Source organism: Lampris incognitus, chromosome 20 (assembly GCF_029633865.1).
Source record: "Lampris incognitus isolate fLamInc1 chromosome 20, fLamInc1.hap2, whole genome shotgun sequence".
In the NCBI taxonomy this organism is placed as follows: Eukaryota; Metazoa; Chordata; class Actinopteri; order Lampriformes; family Lampridae; genus Lampris; species Lampris incognitus.
In genome coordinates this window covers 34,549,901-34,562,603 of record NC_079230.1, presented here as the reverse complement: position 1 = coordinate 34,562,603, position 12,703 = coordinate 34,549,901, and the positions used below count along the sequence as shown (strand labels likewise).

General features: G+C 47.6%; 1 protein-coding gene across 1 annotated transcript in view; it reads right to left on the bottom strand.

The window, feature by feature from the left end:
- The window catches only part of ache (acetylcholinesterase), a 202,445-nt gene that overhangs the window by 83,486 nt on the left and 106,256 nt on the right, over positions 1-12,703 (bottom strand). The window lies entirely within an intron of this gene.

Sequence of the window (12,703 nt, the reverse complement as noted above, 5' to 3'; positions counted from 1 at the left end):
GTTAAGCATAGTCCCCATATTGATTGGTCATCGGCCAGAATTTCAAGTTGGAGTCCCGTCTGTCATGCCATATGCCTCCAGTCTGCTCTGCCTCAGTCTGTCCCCTGTCAGGTGTCAAGCTCTGAGACCTCTGACCTGTCACTGTTGCCTCCAGAGTACCATGACCTCCAAGCCGTGTTCAACAAGCAGCAAGCTCTCTCCCTGCTTCCTCATCGCCCCTATGATTGTGCTATTGACCTGCTGCCGGGCGCTCCCCTCCCCAGCAGCCACCTATATAGCCTCTCCAAGCCTGAGCGGGAGTCCATGGAGAGGTACATCAAGGACTCCTTGGCTGCTGGTCTTATTCGCCCGTCATCATCACCCCTTGGTGCGGGGTTCTTTTCTGTGGCCAAGAAGGACAAGACCCTCCGGCCGTGTATTGACTATAGAGGCCTCAATAACATCACAGTCAAGAATAAGTATCCTCTGCTCCTCATGACGTCCGCTTTTGATTCTCTCCAGGGAGCCACAGTGTTCACTAAACTAGACCTCCGCGATGCTTACCACCTGGTCCGGGTTCGAGACGGAGATGAATGGAAGACTGCCTTCAACACCCTCCTGGGGCATTTTGAATATCTGGTGATGCCGTTTGGTCTCACTAATGCCCCAGCTGTCTTCCAGAGTCTGGTCAATGACGTCCTACGTGACATGTTGGATCGTTTCGTTTTTGTTTACCTGGATGATATCCTGATTTTTTCCAGAGACCTGTCAGAGCATGTCATGCACGTCCGCCAAGTCCTTCAACGGCTTCTGGAGAACTGCCTTTTCGTAAAAGCAGAGAAGTGCGAATTCCATGCCCCTTCAGTCACCTTCCTGGGCTACATCGTGGCCGATGGGCAGGTGAGAATGGACCCCGCCAAGGTCAGAGCGGTTCTTGAGTGGCCAAGCCCGACCAGCCATAAGCAGCTTCAGAGGTTCCTCGGGTTTGCCAACTTCTACAGACGGTTCATCCGCAACTACAGCCGCGTTGCAGCCCCACTAACCGCTCTTACCTCCACCTCCAGACCGTTCCTGTGGACCCCTGTAGCAGAGGCAGCTTTCCAAGCCCTCAAGCACCGCTTCACCACAGCCCCTATCCTCATCCAGCCAGACCCAGCCAAGCAGTTCGTTGTAGAAGTGGATGCCTCTGAGATTGGGGTGGGGGCGGTCCTTTCTCAGCGCTCCAGTGAGGATGGCAAGACACACCCCTGTGCCTTCCTGTCTCGCCGTCTCCCCCCAGCTGAAAGGAACTATGATGTGGGGAATCGTGAGCTCCTGGCGGTGAAATTGGCACTGGAGGAATGGCGACATTTTCTGGAGGGGTCTGAGCTTCCTTTTATAGTGTGGACTGACCATAAGAACCTGGAATACATCCAGTCAGCAAAGCGACTCACCGCGCGCCAAGCCAGGTGGGCGCTCTTTTTTGGTCGTTTTAATTTTTCTTTGACGTACAGACCTGGCTCCAGGAATGCCAAGCCCGATGCTCTGTCTCGTGTGCATGGGGAGGAGTCTGAGCCCAAGCTCCAACCTGACACCATCGTTCCCTCTACCTGTGTGGTTGCGGCTGCGGCTGTCACCTGCAACATTGAAAGGGAGGTCATGGCAGCACAACAGACTCAGCCTGACCCAGGTAACGGTTCCCCTGGGCGCTTGTTTGTTCCAGATGCTGTTAGATCTAGCGTGCTGCAGTGGGCTCACTCTTCCAAACTTACCTGCCATCCTGGAGTAACCCGTACCCTAGCCTTCCTCCGCAGGCGGTTCTGGTGGCCTTCCATGACGGAGGATACTGGGTCTTTTGTTTCTGCCTGTCCTGTTTGTGCCCAGAATAAGCCCTCCACTTGGGCCAGTGCCGGTCTGCTGCGCCCCCTGCCTGTTCCACACCGTCACTGGTCGCATTTGTCCTTGGATTTCGTCTCTGGTCTGCCCACCTCCGACGGTAACACCGTTGTACTGACTGTTGTTGATCACTTCAGTAAATTTGCTCACTTTTTGCCCATGTCTAAACTGCCTTCAGCCCGAGAGACTGCGGATCTGCTGGTCAGGGAGGTTTTCCGGGTCCACGGTGTTCCCCGTGATATAGTGTCTGACCGTGGCCCCCAGTTCACTTCTGCTGTCTGGAAGTCTTTCTGCTCTGCCATCGGTGCCACCGTCAGCCTGTCATCGGGGTTCCATCCTCAGACCAACGGCCAGGCCGAGATGGCCAACCAGGCATTGGAGACGGTTCTCCGCTGTCTGGTGTCTGCCAACCCATCCTCTTGGTCCTCACAACTTCCCTGGGTAGAATATGCCAAAACACCCTACCATCGTCTGCTACTGGGTTGTCCCCTTTTCAATGCCTTTACGGCTATCAACCCCCCCTTTGTCCTTCTCAAGAGGTAGACATTCCGGTTCCATCTGTCCAGGCCCATGTCCGTCGGTGCCGTCGGACCTGGCGGCAAGCCCCTGCTGCACTGCTCAGGGCCTCCGGCCGTTACCAGCGCTTGGCGGATCGTCATCGCACCCCTGCTCCGGACTACTGCCCCGGTGACCAGGTATGGCTCTCTACCAAGGATCTACCCTTGAGATCGGACGCTAAAAAACTGTCCCCCAGGTATATTGGTCCCTTTCCCATTGTCAAAGTCATTAACCCCTCTGTGGTCCGTCTGAAGCTGCCCCGCACTCCCCGGGTTCACCCTTCCTTCCATGTGTCCTGCCTCAAACCTGTCTCTACCAGCCCTCTAGTTCCTCCGGCCCCCCTTCCCCCACCTCTTCGTATGATCAACGATCATCCGGCTTACACCATTCGTCGTCTCCTGGACTCTCGTCGCCGCGGTCGCGGCCTGCAGTATCTCGTGGACTGGAAGGGATATGACCCGGAGGAGAGTAGTTGGGTCCCTTGTCGCCTTGTCCTGGACGCAAACCTCATCCGGGACTTCCACAGGACGCACCCTGACGGGCCTGGTAGGTCGCCCGGTGGCGCCCCTCGGAGGGGGGGTACTGTCACAGCCTCTCGCCCTTGACATCAAAGTGATCGCCCTTGACACCTGCTACATCAGCTGACACCTGCTGACCCCCCCTTCACCCCGGCAATCACCCTCACCCTTAAAAGGCCTCCACTATGGACCAGTCTTCGCTGGAACGTCGCCTTTCATGGACTTCTGCCTGCCTGCCTACCTGCCACTGAGCCAACTCCTGCTCTACCCCTGAGATCGGCTACTTCAATAAAGACTCGATTCTTCCCTTACCTGGTTGTCCCGTCTGCTTTTGGGTTCTTTCCTGATACGTGACAGTGGGTATGTGTGTTAGTGTGGGTATGTGTGTTAGTTTGGGTATGTGTCTTAGGTTGTGTATGTGTGTTAGTGTGGGTATGTGTGTTAGTTTGGGTATGTGTGTTAGTGTGGGTATGTGTGTTAGTGTGTGTATGTGTGTTCTTGTAGTTTTTGGACATGTGTTGTTGTCTTTGTGTTGCACTGGTGTGGGCTGGGGCAAACGATGTTTCATGAATGCTGAAGTGTTTCTGGTTCTGAAGTAGTTGCCTATAAATTGAGTACTTCATGACCTGCATGGTGGGTCAGTTCCTTTCTCAATGAATTCACCAAACTCTGTTCTACTGGCAAGATTATAAACTACTGATTACACACTATAGATTATAGACTATAGGTTATGGACTATAGATCACAGTCTATAGAATACAGCCTATCGGTTATAAACTATAGGTTATAGACTATAGATTACACACTATAGATTATAGACTATTGATTATACACTATTGATTATAGACTATATATTACAGACTATAGATCACAGATTATAGACTACAGCCTATAGATTATAGTAGATTACATACTATAGGTTATATACTATATATTGCAGAGTACAGATTATAGACTATAGGTTACAGACTATACATTATAGACTGTACATTACATACTATAGTTTACAGACTATAGATTAGAGACTATATATTGTAGACTATAGATTACTGACTATATATTATAGACTAGATTATAGACTAGAGATTACAGACTATAAATTATAGACTAAAGATTGCAGACTATATATTATAGACTAGAGATTATGGACTAGAGATTATAGACTAGAGATTACAGACTAGAGATTATAGACTATACACTCACCGGCCACTTTATTAGGCACACCTGTCCAACTGCTCGTTAACGCAAATTTCTAATCAGCCAATCACATGGCAGCAACTCAATGCATTTAGTCATGTAGACATGGTCAAGACGATCTGCTGCAGTTCAAACCGAGCATCAGAATGGGGAAGAAAGGTGATTTAAGTGACTTTGAACGTGGCATGGTTGTTGGTGCCAGACGGGCTGGTCTGAGTATTTCACAAACTGCTGATCTACTGGGATTTTCACGCACAACCATCTCTAGGGTTTACAGAGAATGGTCCGAAAAAGAGAAAACATCCAGTGAGCGGCAGTTCTGTGGGCGAAAATGCCTTGTTGATGCCAGAGGTCAGAGGAGAATGGCCAGACTGGTTCGAGCTGATAGAAAGGCAACAGTAACTCAAATAACCACTCATTACAACCGAGGTATGCAGAAGAGCATCTCTGAACGCACAACACGTCGAACCTTGAGGCAGATGGGCTACAGCAGCAGAAGACCACACCGGGTGCCACTCCTGTCAGCTAAGAACAGGAAACTGAGGCTACAATTCGCACAGGCTCACCAAAATTGGACAATAGAAGATTGGAAAAACGTTGCCTGGTCTGATGAGTCTCGATTTCTGCTGCGACATTCGGATGGTAGGGTCAGAATTTGGCGTCAACAACATGAAAGCATGGATCCATCCTGCCTTGTATCAACGGTTCTGGCTGGTGGTGGTGGTGTAATGGTGTGGGGGATATTTTCTTGGCACACTTTGGGCCCCTTAGTACCAATTGAGCATCGTGTCAACGCCACAGCCTACCTGAGTATTGTTGCTGACCATGTCCATCCCTTTATGACCACAGTGTTCCCATCTTCTGATGGCTACTTCCAGCAGGATAATGCGCCATGTCATAAAGCTCGAATCATCTCAGACTGGTTTCTTTAACATGACAATGAGTTCACTGTACTCAAATGGCCTCCACAGTCACCAGATCTCAATCCAATAGAGCACCGTTGGGATGTGGTGGACCGGGAGATTCGCATCATGGATGTGCAGCCGACAAATCTGCAGCAACTGCGTGATGCTATCATGTCAATATGGACCAAACTCTCTGAGGAATGTTTCCAGTACCTTCTTGAATCTATGCCACGACGGATTAAGGCAGTTCTGAAGGCAAAAGGGGGTCCAACCCAGTACTAGCAAGGTGTACCTAATAAAGTGGCCAGTGAGTGTAGATTATTTATTATTGCAATCTGTTCTCTTCTCTCTCATGTTCTCTCTGAATAATGTCTCCTCCTGTCTTCTCCCATATATGTGAGTGGTGAGATGTGAGTCTCCCCTGTGTGCACGTGTAGTCTGTCCTGCTGCCAGGTCTCCATGGTGATGGTGGCCGCCACCTGAATACTACATGGCATCCTCCTCATCACACTTTTTATATATCTTGTAAATCCAGATAATTTTGTTATCCAGTTTCAATGTTGTATCCTTCTCTCTCTCCGATGTGTGACTAATGTCTACTCCTGTCTCTTGCCCTGTGTGTGTGAATGGTGTGATGCGAGTCTCCCCTGTGTGCATGTGTAGTCTGTCCTCCTGCAAGGTCTACATGGGGATGGTGGTCCCGTGCCTCAGGTCCCACCTAGGCTGTTGTGGTGTTACCTGGACGCTGCTGGGTGTCCTCCTCATCACATCCCTCATGTATCTTATAATGTAATTATACTGCTGTTATCCTCTTTCCATGTTGTATTTTGCAACTTGTGTTTTATTCTGTACACGCAACATCCATTGCCATTAGTGTACCATGGGCTTTCAATCAGGGCCTTCAGCAATGCACCCCCCCCCCCACACACACACACACCAATTAATTTCTCCTATGGGTGCTGACACAGCCAACACAGCCACATACAAATTACACGATCACACACTATGTGCACTACTGGATCAACACCAGCAAGACAGCTGCCATTCAACAACCACAACACACACCACTGTGCACTACAGCAGCTACTGCAGCATCACCAACACATCTTCCTTGTGTCACTCAGCAACCAGACTGCACACACACACACACACACACACACACACACACACACACACACACACACACACACACACCACATGGCACAAACACAAAAGCAACTGGAAGAGTGCTGGCAGTAGAGTGCAGGTGTCTGCCAGGCGTAGCTCCCCTTCTCTGGAGCTCAGACATGGCGGCAAAGCACCTCGTCACTTTACCTCGCGGGAGAAAGAGGGGCCCTTAGGTGTCTAAATGTCTCCGTTTTCATGATATAACATGAATGTAGGCGAGTGACTTTCATTCATTCTAAAGCACTTAAAGCCCCGGTGCGAAGACATGGCTCGGCCATGGGAAATGTTCTGTTGTGGCTACTGAGATGATCTCCAGCTGTGACTGTGGTTAATCCTGCTCCTAACATTGGGTTTTATAGCGGAATGTTAACATCTGATCCCCCTCATGATGTCAGTTAAAAAAACATTCAAGATAGCAAAATTGCTGGGGCCCGGACCCGTCCCACACCCAACACTTTCATCCAGCCCACATACCATGTGGAATGGTGGCACTTGGGCGGTGGCTCCTGTTTGCCAGACCTGGGCCAGAACCAAGCCATAGCAATGCCGCATGTGCCACATATTTGCCAAAGGTGGCCATATTTGTTTTGTGATATTTGGGCCACATTCACCATTTACCACACGGGCCACTTCAGGGTCACATCCAGATTACATGTTGCCCAGAGCGCCGCATCTTTGCCAGAAAAGGCCCAGATGTGATTTGGAATATTTGGGCCATATTTCCTATTAAACATGTGGGCCACTTCAGGCTCACATTCATTTTGTCAGGGCCAGAAGAAGACCATCAGTGCCACAACACTGCCTGAAGTGGCCCACATCTGGATGCTATGTGGGATGGCAGCGAGGTGAATACATTATTTTTGGTTCATCAACTGTTTCTCCAGTTCTCCTGTGATGGATGGAACGTGGAACATGGATTTGGCCAAAACATCTAGTTCAAAATGAACTTTCAACAGGCAGAACCGCCAGGGTATTTTCTGTCCTCTTAACATGTACAAACTTGACGTCTTAATGCCCAACTAGACGTTTTGGCCAAATCCGAGCTTCATAGCGATCAGCAGGGAATGCTCTCTTGATACGATCTGTTGTGTACTGACCACTAGTTTGTCCCTAACGATACTCATTAAATCCTCGTGCACATCACTGATACGTGTAACCAGAAGTGTGTTACTAAATCGCCGGTTCAAATCCCATGTTATCTCCGGCTTGGTCGGGCGTCCCTACAGACACAATTGGCTGTGTCTGTGGGTGGGGAGCCGGAAGTGGGTATGTGTCCTGGTCGCTGTACTAGCGCCTCCTCTGGTCGGTCGGGGCACCTGTTCGGGGGGGGGATTGGGGGGAATAGCGTGATCCTCCCATGTGCCATGCCCCCCTTCACTGTCCCCCTGGTGAAACTCCTTACTGTCAGGTGAAAAGAAGCGGCTGGCGACTCCACATGTATGGAGGAGGCATGTGGTAGTCTGTAGCCCTCCCTGGATCAGCAGAGGGGGTGGGGCAACGACCGGGACCGGAACGGCTCAGAAGAGTGGGGTAATTGGCCGAATACAATTGGGAAGAAAGGGGGGGGATTAAAAAAAAAAGTCTTTTGCTAAAGGCGAAGCCCGTGTTGAGGCCTACTCCTGCCTCACGCTTGGTTATTGGATAGCTGTTGTCGCAAATGCACAACAGGAATGGAAGAGCGTTCTCACGTCGGGTCTGTTGTCTTCGGGAGAAAGTTATTTTGTGTCAGGACCACAAAATAACACTAGGTCAGTAAGTCAAACGAAATAAGGAAGAGGGGAAAACAAGGAGGACATGTGGCTAACAGTGAAACTAAGCATAAGGATCAGACTAATTGCTGAAGTAAGAGCAAAATAACGAACTGGAAAAAGGCGTTCAATCTGCTATGCAATCTAATGCAACCTAACAAACCTGGTGATCTATCCAATGAGGATATAGTGAAAACCTTATAGGACCACTTTTGACCCAAGCCTTTTCTAATTGCAGAGAGATTCAGATTTCATAAGCAAAATCAATAAGAAAGATAAGCTATCTCAGAGTTTGTAGCTACTACATTGAAACAGTTATCCGAACAACGGGAATTTAAAGAAGTGTTATGTGACACCATAGCAAAGAGTAATAGCAGCTAGGAGGAGAGATGATGATTAGCGATCAGCAGTACGGTTTCATGCCATGAAAGAGCACCACAGATGTGATGTTTTCTTCGAGAACGTTGATTGAGAAGTATAGAGAAGGCCAGAAGGAGTTACATTGTATCTTTGTAGGTTTCTCCTGATTTCCTACGTTAAATGCACTTATTGTAATTCACTTTGGATAAAAGCGTCGGCTAAATAACTGTAATGTAATGTTTAGAGAAAGCATATGACAGGGTACCGAGAAGGTGTGGTATTGTATGAGGAAGTCGGGAGTTGTAGAGAAGTATGTAGGAGTGGTGCAGGATATGTATGAGGGAAGTGTGACATTGGTGAGGTGTGCGGTTGGAAAAACAGATGGGTGGAGGTGGGATTACATCAAGGATCGGCTCTGAGCCCTTTCTTGTTTGCAGTGGTGATGGACAGGTTGACAGATGAGATCAGGCAGGAGTCTCCATGGACTCTGATGTTTGCGGATGACATTGTAATCTGTAGTGAGAGTAGGGTGCAGGTTGAGGAGAGCCTGGAGAGGTGGAGGTATGCACTGGAGGGAAGAGGAATGAAAGTGAGTTGGAGCAAGACAGAATACCTATGCGTGAATGAGAGGGAGGATCGTGGAATGGTGAGGATGTAAAGAGTTGAGGTAACGAAGGCATATGAGTTTAAAAACTTGGGACCAACTGTCCAAAGTAATGGGGAGTGCAGGAGAGGTGAAGAAGAGAGTGCAGGCAGGGTGGAGTGGGTGGAGAAGAGTGTCAGGAGTGATTTGTGACAGAAGGGTACCAGCAAGAGTTAAAGGGAAGGTTTACAGGATGGTAGTGAGACCAGCTATGTTGTATGGTTTGGAGACAGTGGCACTGATGAAAAGACAGGAGGAGGAGCTGGAGGTGGCAGAGATGAAGATGATAAGATTTTCACTGGGAGTGATGAAGAAGGACAGGATTAGGAACGATTATATTAGAGGGACAGCTCAGGTTGGACGGTCTGGAGACAAAGCAAGAGAGACAAGATTGAGATGGTTTGGACATGTGTGGAGGAGAGATGCTGGGTATATTGGGAGAAGGATGCTGAATATGGAGCTGCTAGGGAAGAGGAGAAGAGGAAGGCCAAAGAGGAGGTTTATGGATGTGGTGAGGTAAAACATGCAGGTAGCTGGTGTGACAGAGGAAGATGCAGAGGACAGGAAGACATGGAAACTGATGATCCGCTATGGCGCCCCCTAATGGGAGCAGCCGAAAGTAGTAGTAGTAGTGGTAGTAGTAGTAGTTAAGTAACACCATATGTGACAGGATGGTCTGTGGTCTGCGTAGTGAGGCGATTCAGAAATGTCTACTTAACATTTACAAAGGCAATTGAAATCAGCACGTCTATGTGGCATTTAATGATGCACAGCAACTAAGTGTCACCAGTCAAGTGCATAAACTGTAGACTGATTTCAAGAACAGGGTATTTATGGGCAAACCCCACTACTGATGCTGAAAAATAGGACCTCAACTAGGAGAGTGTTGGTCTAAAGCAGGGGTTTCAAACTCCAGGCCTCGAGGGCCACAGTGTCTGCATGTATTTGTTGCAACCGTGCACTACACCACCTGATTTAACTAATTAGCTCACCTCCTGGATCAAGGAGGGAAAGGAACTAGTTTAATCAGGTGGTGTAGAGCATGGTTGCAACAAACACCTGCAGACACTGCGGCCCTCGAGGCCTGGATTTTGACACCCCTGGTCTAAAGAGTTAGACTGCAGATGCTGTGGCAAAAAGGGCCACATTGAACGTGCCTGTAAAAACAAAAAGACTGAGTCAACCAGGAACCCTGAACCTTGAGCAAGACATCTAACCTCTGAAAACTCCTGATGAACTGGCTGTTACTCTGCATGGTTGACACTGCTCCTGATGGACTGACTGTTACTCTGCATGGTTGACACTGCTCCTGATGGACTGACTGTTACTCTGCATGGTTGACACTGCTCCTGATGAACTGGCTGTGACTCTGCATGGTTGACACTGGTCCTGATGAACTGGCTGTTACTCTGCATGGTTGAAACTGCTCCTGATGAACTGGCTGTTACTCTGCATGGTTGACACTGCTCCTGATGGACTGACTGTTACTCTGCATGGTTGACACTGCTCCTGATGAACTGGCTGTTACTCTGCATGGTTGACACTGCTCCTGATGAACTGGCTGTTACTCTGCATGGTTGACACTGGTCCTGATGAACTGGCTGTTACTCTGCATGGTTGACACTGCTCCTGATGAACTGGCTGTGACTCTGCATGGTTGACACTGGTCCTGATGAACTGGCTGTTACTCTGCATGGTTGACACTGCTCCTGATGGACTGACTGTTACTCTGCATGGTTGACACTGCTCCTGATGGACTGACTGTTACTCTGCATGGTTGACACTGCTCCTGATGAACTGGCTGTGACTCTGCATGGTTGACACTGGTCCTGATGAACTGGCTGTTACTCTGCATGGTTGAAACTGCTCCTGATGAACTGGCTGTTACTCTGCATGGTTGACACTGCCATGAGTGTGTGTGTGGGGGGGGGGGTCAATGTGAAGCATTACTTGAGTGTTAAATCACTTTCGAGTCGTTGTTGCAGCTAGAACATTTCTGTATGACATGCAGTTAATTTACCGTTTAGGAAAAACCTCAAGATAGACCACATTAGTACACTTGTCCCACTTACTTAACTATGTCATCTCAAGTTGATATTGCCTTTACCCCTGTTCAGTATCTGTCATCTTGACCCTTCAGTTGTCTTACGGGTCAAAATGACCCATAACAGTGTTTAACAGCAGAGAAAATACTCTAAATTATATTTTTTCAACCTGAGAGGTGAGGGCTTTTCCTAACATCAGAACACAAAAATTGCGGCGGTTAGAGTTAGAGTAATTTTTGTATTTTCAAATATATATAAGTGACCGGCATTCTCCCGGGAGGCCAGACCAGCCAGAGCCAGCATCTTGATAACGTGACTCACGCAAGAAAAACTTGGCCCATAGGAATGCATTGGATACAACTTTGTGGTGCTGGACAAGAAAATTTCAGTGACATCGTGTCCCCCAGCACGATTTCATAGATTAAATTTTGTGACTGTGACATGAAATCTCGTGATATCCGGTTGCTCCCAAGGTTGGACTACCCCGGGGCTCAAACCCAGAACCTTCTTGCTGTGAGGTGACTGCGCTAACCACTGCACCATCATGCCGCTAAATCAAATGTAGTCTGGTTTTTTTAATCTTAGATATGTTGTAAACAACTATTTTATCATCCGAGATATGTTGCAACCGGAGATAATGGTGTCTCAGGGCAGGGTAGGTGTAGTATTATCCTATGTCACTAAATGGCGACAAAACACCTATGGAAAATAAAGGTATCAAGAAGTACACCATAGTACATTTTAACACCACTAAAGGGTAAAAATGAAAATATAACGGGGTATACATTTGGGGTTATTCTGTTCACCAAAGTCAAAAAGGTAAGCCCCACAATAGGTCGTGGTATAAAGGTGTGTGCATCAGGAGGTCAGGCAGCTGCTCCATGGACCAGCTCAGTGTCTTGTTGTACCCACTGAGTGTTAATAACAATACATCTATTCACATCAGTCTAGACAGTATTGGACCTTGATTGATTGACTAATGGACCTTGATTGACTGACTTTGAAAACCAGTGTCGAGAAGAAAATTCTCCCACAAACCCACTTCCTTATTCAACCCTTGTCAGTTTGTGTTCCAGAATGGAAAGTTTACCTAGTTTTTAACTCGATAATTGTTAGAAAACCTTGACTGTTGTCTTAAGACAAAGAAAGAAATAACAGACCTTGACATGCTTGTTAATGCTGCCTAATTTAGGTCCAAAGTACAAAATTTAATAGCACTTAGGACAGATACCTTTTCCAAGTTGTCGAAATGAAACTGCTGTCAAATGAAACCCATTTGTAGTACGGAAACCAACATGTGTCTCTATCTTCCTTAACTGGGTTATTTTTATTTCTGTCTACAAGACTGTTTCTTGTACCAGTGTCAAAAATATTGTCAAAAATATTCAAGCCAGGAAATGGGTTGTATTTTGTATTTATGACCTCAATAACAATACATATCTACTGACTTTTTCATTTGGAAATGTCGTTTCACTATCTATTGTAAAATAAACTAACTCATTAAGGCCTTCAAATGGCAACCTCCGCAGCATTAAATTCAACATTTTCAAACGGTATTGTACAAATATTTGTGTATATTTATCAAGCCATAGAAACCTAACCCAGTCCTCAAGGATCCTATAATGCAGGTTTTCTTCATATGCAGGCAGGCCTGTTCGTATTTACTCAAACAAACAGCACTTAATTATGTCTGATTTGGCACATCTGA